Below are 10,251 nucleotides of genomic sequence, written 5' to 3' on the forward strand. Positions count from 1 at the left end.
CGGCCCTTAGCGGAAGAGGGCACCTGCTACAGGGGTCTGGGCTGGGCCACGTCTGCCTGCAGGGGCCACTCTGGGCTCAGGGGTGGCCCCAAGGAAGGCTGGGCCCAGGGCTACACCCCAGCCTCCCAGCACAGGAGGGGCCGGCCGGTGACACCACTGTCCCGGGGTTGTCCCCGAGACCCCTTTTGGCCCAGGCGTGGGGCCAGGCGGCCTTCACACATCTGCCCTCTGTGGGGACTGGCCTTCCCTGCCGCTCAGCCATCCTTCCGTCCCCCATCCAGCCACTCCTCTCTGGGGATCCTATCCTGACCCTCTCCTCTTCCTCTTCCTCTCCCACCCCCACCCGGGGCTGAAAAGTGGGCCGCGTTACCCCCAGGCTTCATGTATGGGGAGCTCCAGCGCCTGCCCTCCTGCCCCGGGGTTCAGTTCCTGCCTCCCCAGGGGGAGGCTCTCCCAGGCAGCAGGGGTCTGGGGCGTCTGTGGCCCCCAGAGCCAGCTGGGGCCCAGCCTTGTCCACCGTGTGGGACCCTGTGGAACCCCCACCCAGGGCAGGCCTGGGTGTGGCCTCCTAGAGGGTAAATCTCACCGTTGCTTGAACCACCTCGGCGTCGCAGCCTGTAGGTCTGGGGCGGGGGTGTGGGTGGGGGGCAGCCTCCAAAGTTGGCCCCGGAAACCCTTGGGCACATAACCAAAGCCAGTGACCCTGCCTGTGATCCCATGGGAACAGGACCACAGGGACGCCGGCCAGAAAGCCCACAGCCTCAGACCCTACAGCTCAGCCCAGGCCCGGTCCGCAGGGCGGGGAGGCAGGGAGGGGAGCCTGGGGAGAAGCTGACCCCTGCGAGCAGAGCGCCCCGCGAGGTCAGGCCCCGCTGGCGAGCAATCAGAGCCCCCGCCAAGGTTCAGGAGCGCAGGGGACAGAGGCGTCCTCTGCTCAGCGCAGCGGCGAGAGGGGGAGGCCGCCGCCTTCATGCTTTATTCTCTGACAGTATCCATCTTTCCAAATTGATTTTTGATATCCATAGTGACCTGGAAGGGAGACACGGCGATAACTCTCGGAAAGTGGAAAACAATATTATCGCCACAAATATGAATTACTGGCCGCCAGGTTAAATCTACTGTGCAATGAATTATGTGACCCTGGCGCTCCTATAATTCTTGGGAATTTTATAGAGTCAGGAGAGACCTGTGGGCGCTGACAAGCACTTAACAGCCAGAACCGGTCCCAACAAGTCTCGGGGCCATTTGATTTAGCCGCCCGGGCACCGCGGGCCACTCCTTTCTGCCTTGGAAGCTGATGATGGACAGTCACTTCTGGAGTCGTGGACTTCGTTTGTCGACTCTTGTCGTCATTCTCGGGGCTGGAGACCCACACCCTGCCTCCGGCCAGAAACCGCACTCGGGCGCCGGGCCGTCCCCCAGGGGCCGCGAGCCTCAGTGGGCGCCTGTCCAGGAAGTGCAGTGGAGACCAGCGTGGCGCTTGCCCAGTGACTTCTCAGCCTCCAGGGAGAGGGCCCCTGGGGTGTCCCTAGCCCGGCCAGAGAGGCTCACACAGCTGAGTGTCCGGAGTCCCGGCCGGCTCTGCCCCCCTCCCCCCTGCCCACAGGCCAGGCCCCAGGCCCCATTTGGTGCCAACTGGGCAGGATGCTAGGCGTGAACACGTGGAGAAGCCGGTGTCCCTGGAGGCCAGGCTCACCCTCAAGGCAGGCGGCACGGAGGGGCCAGGGGCACTTTAGGCCCTGTGCTCAGCTCCCACCCCCTGGTTGAACCAAAGAAGGAGGCGGTGAATGAGGGAGGGAGGGCGCCCGCCCGTGTCAGAGCCAGCAGGAGCCCTGGGGTGGAGACGGGGTCAGACCTGCGCCCGGTTCTCGGCTGCTCCCAACCCCACCTCCTCAGAAGGGGAGGCTGGTGGTGGGCAGGAGGGACGGTCGGTCTGGGCCCTGGGCTGAGGGTACCCCCGGTCCTCCCCACAGGGACCTTGGGGCTGGCTGCGGGCTGTCCTGGAGAGGAGGGAAGACTTCAGGACTGTCAGAGAGAAGATGAGGCGGAGGGTCCCCCAGGAGGGCAGGGGCGCCAGGGTCCTGCGGGGGGGGGGGGGTAGGCCACTACCAACCTAGGGGACATCTCAATGTATTTCCCCAGCACGTGCTAGGAGGCCGGATGCAGCCCCTGCAGGGAAGGGGCTGGAAGGGGGCTCTGGCAGTGGGGTGGGGGGGGGGGGGGAACCAGCATTTGCCAGGGCTTCTCCAGAGTCTACTGATCCCGGGGAACTTGCTGGAAGCTGAGAGCTGGGCCAAGGCCACCTCCACAGGCCCTGGAACTGTGCCCAGGACGCCTAGGGGGTCTCCCTCAGCCCTGGGCTTGGACACCCAGGGGTGCCAGGGGTCCCACCGCCCTTCCACACCAGCTGTCCTGGGTCGCTCACAGGCCGGCGGGGCCCAGCCCAGGGAGGTCGTGGGTCAGGGGATCAGGCTTAGGGCTCTCCTCCCCTCCCCCCTGCGGCTCCCACTGGGCCGGCCACTGCCAGGCTCAGGACGGGACCTGCCACGTGGGCCCAACTATCTCCCACCGAGCCAGGACGGCTGCAACACAATGTCGCTTAATTTACATGACAAAGTGGCGCCATTATGGCAAGCTGACAGAATGCCGCTCAGGGCAATTTCCGAAAATTATTTAAACAATGTACTGAGTTAAATGTCAGAGCTGGCTAATTATGTTTATGCTAATTGTTAATTAGCCCTATAATGGAGACAGTCTTAATTAACAATAGTTATGAGTGTGGGCGGTGGGCCTGTTGTGGGCGACACTGGCCACAGTCCCGCTCTGCAGAGACTCAACTGTCAGCCGCCCCTGGCTGTAGCCGCTTGTCCCCCGGGCCCAGGGCAGGGGTCCCGCCAGCCAGCCCGGGAGTGTGAGCCCACCCCGCTTCCTGCGGCTGCAGCGGCGGGAAGGTCCCCGCGGGCTGACTCTGCCACCTGCCCGCTCAGTCTGGCGCCCCCCCACCGTGTGTCCACCGAGAATGGCCAGGTGTCCCTCCTGCCCTCCCCACACCCCCACCCTCCTGAGCCACCACATCCAGGGCACTAATGGAGCCCAAGGGTCACACGTGGCAGCGTGGGGTGCTGGGTCGCCAAGGGTCCTGCAGGAGTTCTCCCCCCCCCCGTCTGGGAGTAAGGGGGAGGTGGACCCGCACCCAGCCCAGAGCCCTCCACCTGCAGAGGCCTGAGGACAAGGAGGCCCCAGGCGGGGGCACCCCTTTTCTCCACACCCCCTGGGCTCGGGAAAGGCATTCTACCACCCAGTCTGTTAGTCTCGGGGAACCCCTCCAAGAGGCAGGAACGGGGCCCTGGGCTGCCCGATGGGCAGGGCTGTCCCAAGTGCAGGGGACATGGGGCCCAGGCCAGGGATGTGGAGAGAACAGTCCAGGGACGCTCCTGGAGGGACTGAGCCTCAGACCTGACCTGAGACAGGGGCTAAGGGTCTGGTGGGAGGGAGCCTGAGCCTTCTGGATGGGCAGGATGTGCTCGATGGGGGCGAGGGCCCAGGGGGAGGTGGGGGGTTTAGAGGGGGCTGTGGGCGAGGGGACAATGAGGGACTGCAGGGCAGATGGGGGGTGGACGGTGGGAGGTATCGGTGGGAGGGCGGAGAGGGCAGCTGGGGGAGGGGGTACAAAAGGGGGGTGGAGAGGACAGGTGTGGGGGGACAGCCAGGGCAGAGTGGTGGGTATAAGGGGAGGGCAGTGAGGGGAGGTGGGGGGGATAGGTGGAGAGAGCAGGAGGGGGCAGTGAGGGCGGTGTGAAGAAAGAGCGGGGGACAATGCAGGGGCAGGGGGGCAGTGAGGGGGGTGAGAGCAGGTGTATGTGTGTGGAGACAATGGGGTGCAGTGAGGGAGGGCGTAGGGATGGCAAGGGCAGGGGGGGACAAAGCAGGGGTAGTGAGGGGGCAGAGAAGGCAGGGAGGGGAAGGGGGTTGGCTGCGGTGAGCGCGGGAGTGGGGAAATGGAGAGAGTGTCGGGTGACAATGCAGGGGCAGTGACGGGGGCAGTGAGAGGGGGCAGAGAGGGCAGGTGCAGAGGGCAGTGGGGGGGGGTGTGGGGATGAAGGGGTGGTGGTGAGGGTGGGGGTGAGGACAGGAGGGCAGACATCTGGGGATGGGGCGGGACAATGGGGGGGCTGAGGGGAGGAGAGGGCAGGTGGGGGTTGGTGAGGGAGGAGGGGACGGGGCAGAGAGGGCAGGTGGGGGGGCAGGGGGAGGGTAGGGGCAGAGTGGGCAGGTGGGGGGTGAAGGCAGGGGGAGGGTAGGGCGGTGAAGGCAGGCACCGGGACAGTGAGAGCAGCAAACACCAGGAGCAATCCTTGTCCCTGTCCCTCCCAACGGAAAAGCCGGCTCAGCGACAGACAGGCTTCAGTGGCCAGAGGAGAGCTGCCACCCCCGCCCCGGGTGTCTGGGGCAGTGTCCACTCTGGGGAGACTCCGGGCTGAACTGCCGCACCGGGAGTGACCAGGGACGGGGACGCCGGCGGCCCACGCGAGGGTGAGCGGGACTGGGCCAGCCAGTGCCTGTTCGATGACCCCCGCCCGGCGACCCCTGGTGGCCCGTACTTCGCGCGTCCCCCGTGCCTCTCCCACCAGCCCGGTCTTCACTGGGGGGCGGGGGGGCGGGCTCAGACGTGGGCGGGCCGGGGTCTCGGCTCGGGTCCGCCACGGTGGCCCCGGGGCGGGCGGTCGTCGCTACCGGGTCCGACCGTGAGGTCCCTTTGGACCCAGTCACCTCCCTGTGACCCCAGGCCCTTCTCGCTGCGGCTCAGGCCACCGGCTCCGGCCACCTCAGAACCGGGACCAAACTGGACTTAGGGGCCCTCCCCGCCCCCGTCCCACGGGGAGGGGCGTCCGCAGGGCTGGGTCTTGGAGGGCGAGGGGTCTCAGTGGGCAGCCGCGGCCGCGGTGGGCACCCCCTCCTTGGAGCCTCCCGGGTCCGGGTCCTCAGCCCGAGCGCTCGGTGGTGGCCACGGCCCAGACCTTGGCAGCCGCTTTGCGTCCGGCCTCTGCCTCCAGACACCAGGCGTCCCCCGCTCAGACGAGTGGGGACCGGACAGACTCTAGCCCAAGACGCTGCAGGCCAGCCTGGGGCAGAGGCGGAGAGGGGAGAGAAGAAAGACAAGCGCCACAACACTTACCCGCCAAATGTTGCCCCGAAGAGAGAAAATTCGAGCGAACGCTTCTCTGTGAAAACCAGCCGACTTGCAGAACGAGTGGCCTTCGTGAGATGAATCAAGTTTGGGACGGAAATGCCAAGCCCCAGAAAGGGGACAACGGAAGGAAACGAAAAGTGAGGAGACAGATCTCGGGAAGGAGGAGAAAGACCAAAACGCAACTTTCTCGCGTGCCACCCCTGACCTGTGGGTTCACACGCGGGCACATCGGAGGGAGCGGGGAGGGACGGGCCCTGGCAGGAACCACACAAACGAGCGGGGAAGGGAAGGAAGAGACGCGGGGGGCGGGGCTGGGGCGGGGCCACTGACCCTTACCTGCGACCCGCTGAGAGCACGCAGGAAAACGCAGGACAAAGCGTGAATTCCAGTATGTTTTTTATTTTTTTTTCAACGTTTATTTATTTTTGGGACAGAGAGAGACAGAGCATGAACGGGGGAGGGGCAGAGAGAGAGGGAGACACAGCATCGGAAACAGGCTCCAGGCTCTGAGCCATCAGCCCAGAGCCCGACGCGGGGCTCGAACTCACGGACCGCGAGATCGTGACCTGGCTGAAGTCGGACGCTTAACCGACTGCGCCACCCAGGCGCCCCTCCAGTATGTTTTTTAAATCAGAGAAAATGTCACTGAACAAAGAAAGATTTGGAAGGATGCACTGTTCCCTGGGGAAACCTGACCCGGATCGGTCAACACCGAGACTCGAGGACCCAGGCGCTTGGGACAGCCAAGCCAGAAAGGAAAAGAAAGCGTGATAGAGTCACCTCGAAAGAAACAGGCTGGCACCAGAGAAACAATTCAGTGTTACAGACGACGGAGGAGCCGTCTCCAAATTCTTCCGGGAAAAAAGCAAACCAGAGATGACTGTCTCTCCAGCACCAGGCCACTTTCAGATACGCGGTGACCCCTGGCGCACGGTCCCCGGAGTCCTTCTGGAAGGAACCACGAGACACCAACCTTGAGGAAAGAGGGGGTGGACAGACTGTGGGGGAAGGAGTGGAAGCAGGCACGGCGTCAGTTCAGCGTAAACAGAAAACAGGAATACCACCACGGAATGGTGCCGGCAGAACAGAGTGACGGTACAAACCGTGACCACGCTGAGCGCCGTGAGCGGCACGCCCAAGGGCCCAGAAGACGGGACGAGCTCGAGCAGGTGGACACCTTGCCATCACCTGTGGCAGGGGACGGGGGAGGCGGGACTCCGGTTCCCACGGGCCCGAAGTCCCCTTACCCAGACCACTGCCGCACGGGGAGGGAAGGAGCAGAGAGAGGCCCCACCCGACCCTCCGGTAAACAGGGCCCCCCTGACACCTTCCATTTCGCAGTGTGACCGGTCCGGTTACCCGTGCTTCTCCCGTGGGGAAGGGTGAGAGATCCAGGGTCTCTCTCCCCTTCTGTCCGTCCCCAGGGAGTCACTCGCCCCTACTGGAGCACTCAAAGGGCCGCCTCCCTCTGCATCTCCCACCGCTTTCCTCCAACTGGCACCCCCCACTCCAGCCTCTCCATAATCCGGCGAGGGTGACCTGGAGTGGCCATGGCACCCGGGATGACCACAGGGTAGAAGGGAGGGGAGGGGTGCCGGGACACCTGCCCCAGACCGGGCCCGAGGCCCAAAGGAGCTGTGCCCTGTGGTCATGAGAAAAGGCTCCAGAGTCAGATAGATGTGAGTGCAAATCCTAATTCCTCCCCTTAAAAACTCTGTGACCTTGAGCAGCTTTTTTTAATCTACCTAAAGACCGTGGGGACCATTGGTTTCAAGTGGGAATAATAACACCTCTTCGGCTGGGTTGTTTTAGGCCGAGGAATAAAATGTGCAAAGCCTCTAGCATAACACAAACACGGAAAGTGACGGTGAGCCAATGGGACGGTGGGAGAAACACCACCAAGGGCATGCCACTGGACACACAATTCCGAGCTCTGAGGAAACCAGTGCCAGACGAGCCGCAGTCAAGTGTGGGCAGACGTAGGAAGGAAAGCGTGGAACGATGAACGGCGAGGCCCAGAGCCAACACAGCGACGTCTGACTTCACACCACTTACGCCGGAACCGTAATTTTAAATCCATCCATTCAGAGGAGGCGCATCCATTTAGCACGAGTATCTACTGGGCCAGCACCCCCCTGTCACCCCCTAAGCAGTGGAGGCAAGATGCAGCCCCAAGGCCACCGAGGAAACAAAGCAGGCATGCTTTCTGGAGCACTGCTGCACTTCAACACCTGCCCGGTGTTCACAGCTGCCCTGTGTTCTCACCAGCGTTCACACCTGCATTCCACCCGCCCTGCATTCACACCCACCCAGTGTTCTCACCCACCCTGTGTTCTCACCTGCCCTGTGTTCTCACCAGCGTTCACACCTGCATTCCACCCGCCCTGCATTCACACCCACCCAGTGTTCTCACCCACCCTGTGTTCTCACCCGCCCTGTGTTCTCACCTGCCCTGTGTTCTCACCAGCGTTCACACCTGCATTCCACCCGCCCTGCATTCACACCCACCCAGTGTTCTCACCCGCCCTGTGTTCTCACCAGCGTTCACACCTGCATTCCACCCGCCCTGCATTCACACCCACCCAGTGTTCTCACCCACCCTGTGTTCTCACCTGCCCTGTGTTCTCACCTGTGTTCACACCCACCCTGTGTTCACGCCCACCATGTGTTTACACTCATCCCGTGTTCACACGTCCATTCACACCCACTCTGCATTCACACCCTGTGTTCACACCCGCATTCACACTTGCCCTGCACTCACACCCACCCTGTGTTCACACCTGCATTCACACCCGCCCTGCATTCACACCCACCCTGTGTTCTCACCTGCCCTGTGTTCTCACCAGCATTCACACCCACCCTGTGTTCACACTCGCCCTGTGTTCACAGCTGCATCCACACCTGTGTTCACACCCACCGTGTTCACGCCCACCATGTGTTCAAACTCATCCCGTGTTCACACCTGCACTCATACCTACCCTGCGTTCACACCCTGTGTTCACACCTGCATTCACACTCGCCCTGCACTCACACCCACCCTGTGTTCACACCTGCATTCACACCCGCCCTGCATTCACACCCGCCCTGTGTTCTCACCTGCCCTGTGTTCTCACCAGCATTCACACCCACCCTGTGTTCACACTCGCCCTGTGTTCACAGCTGCATCCACACCTGTGTTCACACTCACCCTGCGTTCACACTCACCCCGTGTTCACACCTGCATTCACACCCACCCTGCGTTCACACTCACCCTGTGCTCACACCTGCGTTTACGCTCCCTGCATTCACACTCACCCTGTGTTCAACCTGCGTTCACACCTGCTACTTCAATGGGAATTGCTGTCTGCCAGCAGCCTCCTTCTCCCTGCCCTGAGGTCTGGTCAAGGGCAACGGTAATACTGTGACATGTGTGCTGTTGGCTGGCCCCATATGGGGGTGCTGAATGTGCCCAGGTCTCAGAGCGAGGGGTTAGGTGGGGTTTGAGCCATGCCACTCAGGCTCCTAACCAGCACCTTGCCCTCATGCCCGTCAGCCACAGGGCACCCGCAAAGCTTGAACTGTCCCAAGAGCCCAAACCAGGTGGTCAGTGATGTGCAGAAATGCACCTGTAACACAGGCGGGAGGCAGCTTGATGGAGAAAAATCAGTCCCAGGAGGTCAGCTGAGACTGGACGTACGCCCAGAGGCACACAGGGCTCCTTTACACAGGGCGCCTGGGGACATCTGGAGAGTCAAGGGGGTCTTGCCAGAATAAGGCTGGAATTCTCTGGATCCCTGGCGCAGAAATGCAACTCAGGTCAGACCGACAGGTCGGGGTGAGGCCGGGCTTGGGAGGATCGGACACCCTGCTCTCTGACGTCTCAGCTCCCTGTCTCCCCCGCTCCTCTGTCTCTGCCTCTCTCCTCCCATCGTCGCCTCTCTCTCTGCAGTCTGGCTGTGTCTCCAGCTGTTGCCAACCCAGCCAGCGAACGCTCCCGGTCAATCAGAGAATCTTCCACCGTAAGAGACGACCTCTCCCACCGGTGCCACTGGGCACATCTAGCAAGGACTCGAGCCCTGACCACCCAGACTCCGGAGCCCCCTCCCTGGCTTTGCCCAGGTGTCTGTTGACTCACGTATCATCAGGGCCCCCCAAGGACTTGCACGGGGTGGCGCCCAGCCTTGGGGATGCTGGTGGGGCTGCTCCCGCCTCACAGGGTCGCCGGCACCATACTATAGCAGCTTTGTGCACGGGTGGCCTGCCCTGGTCATGCCCGAAGTCCCTGCTGTCCTGGGGTTGGGACCAGGTCTCTCACTTGCCGCCCCCCCGACCACGCCAAGATGCTGTGGCCCCGTCCCAGGAGGCAGGTTTCGGGGAGGGTGTACTTTCAGTCTGGAGACCCCAGCACAGCCCACAAAGTGTGTGGCCACACGTCCTCCCGTCCTGGGGGCACTGAGGCTACTTCTCCACAGACCCCCACTCCCTGCTCTCAGGGGTGAGCTCAGGGGCCTGCCACCTTCTGAGTGACCGGTTCTGACTCTGCAATGCACAGCAAATGCACTCAGCCTGGGAGCGGGCAGTGGCGGTGGGGGGCGGGGGTGCTCTGGGCCTAGATGCTCCTGGCCAACCCCAGCACCCCCTCTGGGCTGGAAGCCGGGGCACAGCCTCAGGGCCAGACCCAGACCCCAGGAGGGAGGCAGGCTTGAGGGTCTGGGAGCTGGGCCCACCCTGCTACAGGAGGCGACAGCGTGCCGTATTTTTCCCTTAATGTGACAGACACTTAAAGCAGAGAAGGGGACTCACGGCCCCTATAAAGCAGCGGCCCTGGCTCCCAGGCCTTATTTTATTCATGGCAACAGAAATAAAAGTGCCTTTTATGGGACCTCCTGTTTCTGGCTCCCCAACTGCACAAAGACATCACTTACAAGGACGTACACTAACCCGCTTATTTGGCTCCAGCGGGGGGGTGGGGGGTGCCCACACGGGGGCCGTCTCCGCCCCAACCATGGTGGGCAGAGCGGATCCTTAGGACCCCAAGCAACACAAGGATGGTGGCTCACGGTGCCAGAAGCCACCCTGCT

The sequence above is a fragment of the Lynx rufus genome, unplaced genomic scaffold (genome assembly GCF_022079265.1).
Source record: "Lynx rufus isolate CCGP_SWC_20201006 ecotype Redwood Valley unplaced genomic scaffold, mLynRuf1.p SCAF_38, whole genome shotgun sequence".
NCBI lineage: Eukaryota > Metazoa > Chordata > Mammalia > Carnivora > Felidae > Lynx > Lynx rufus.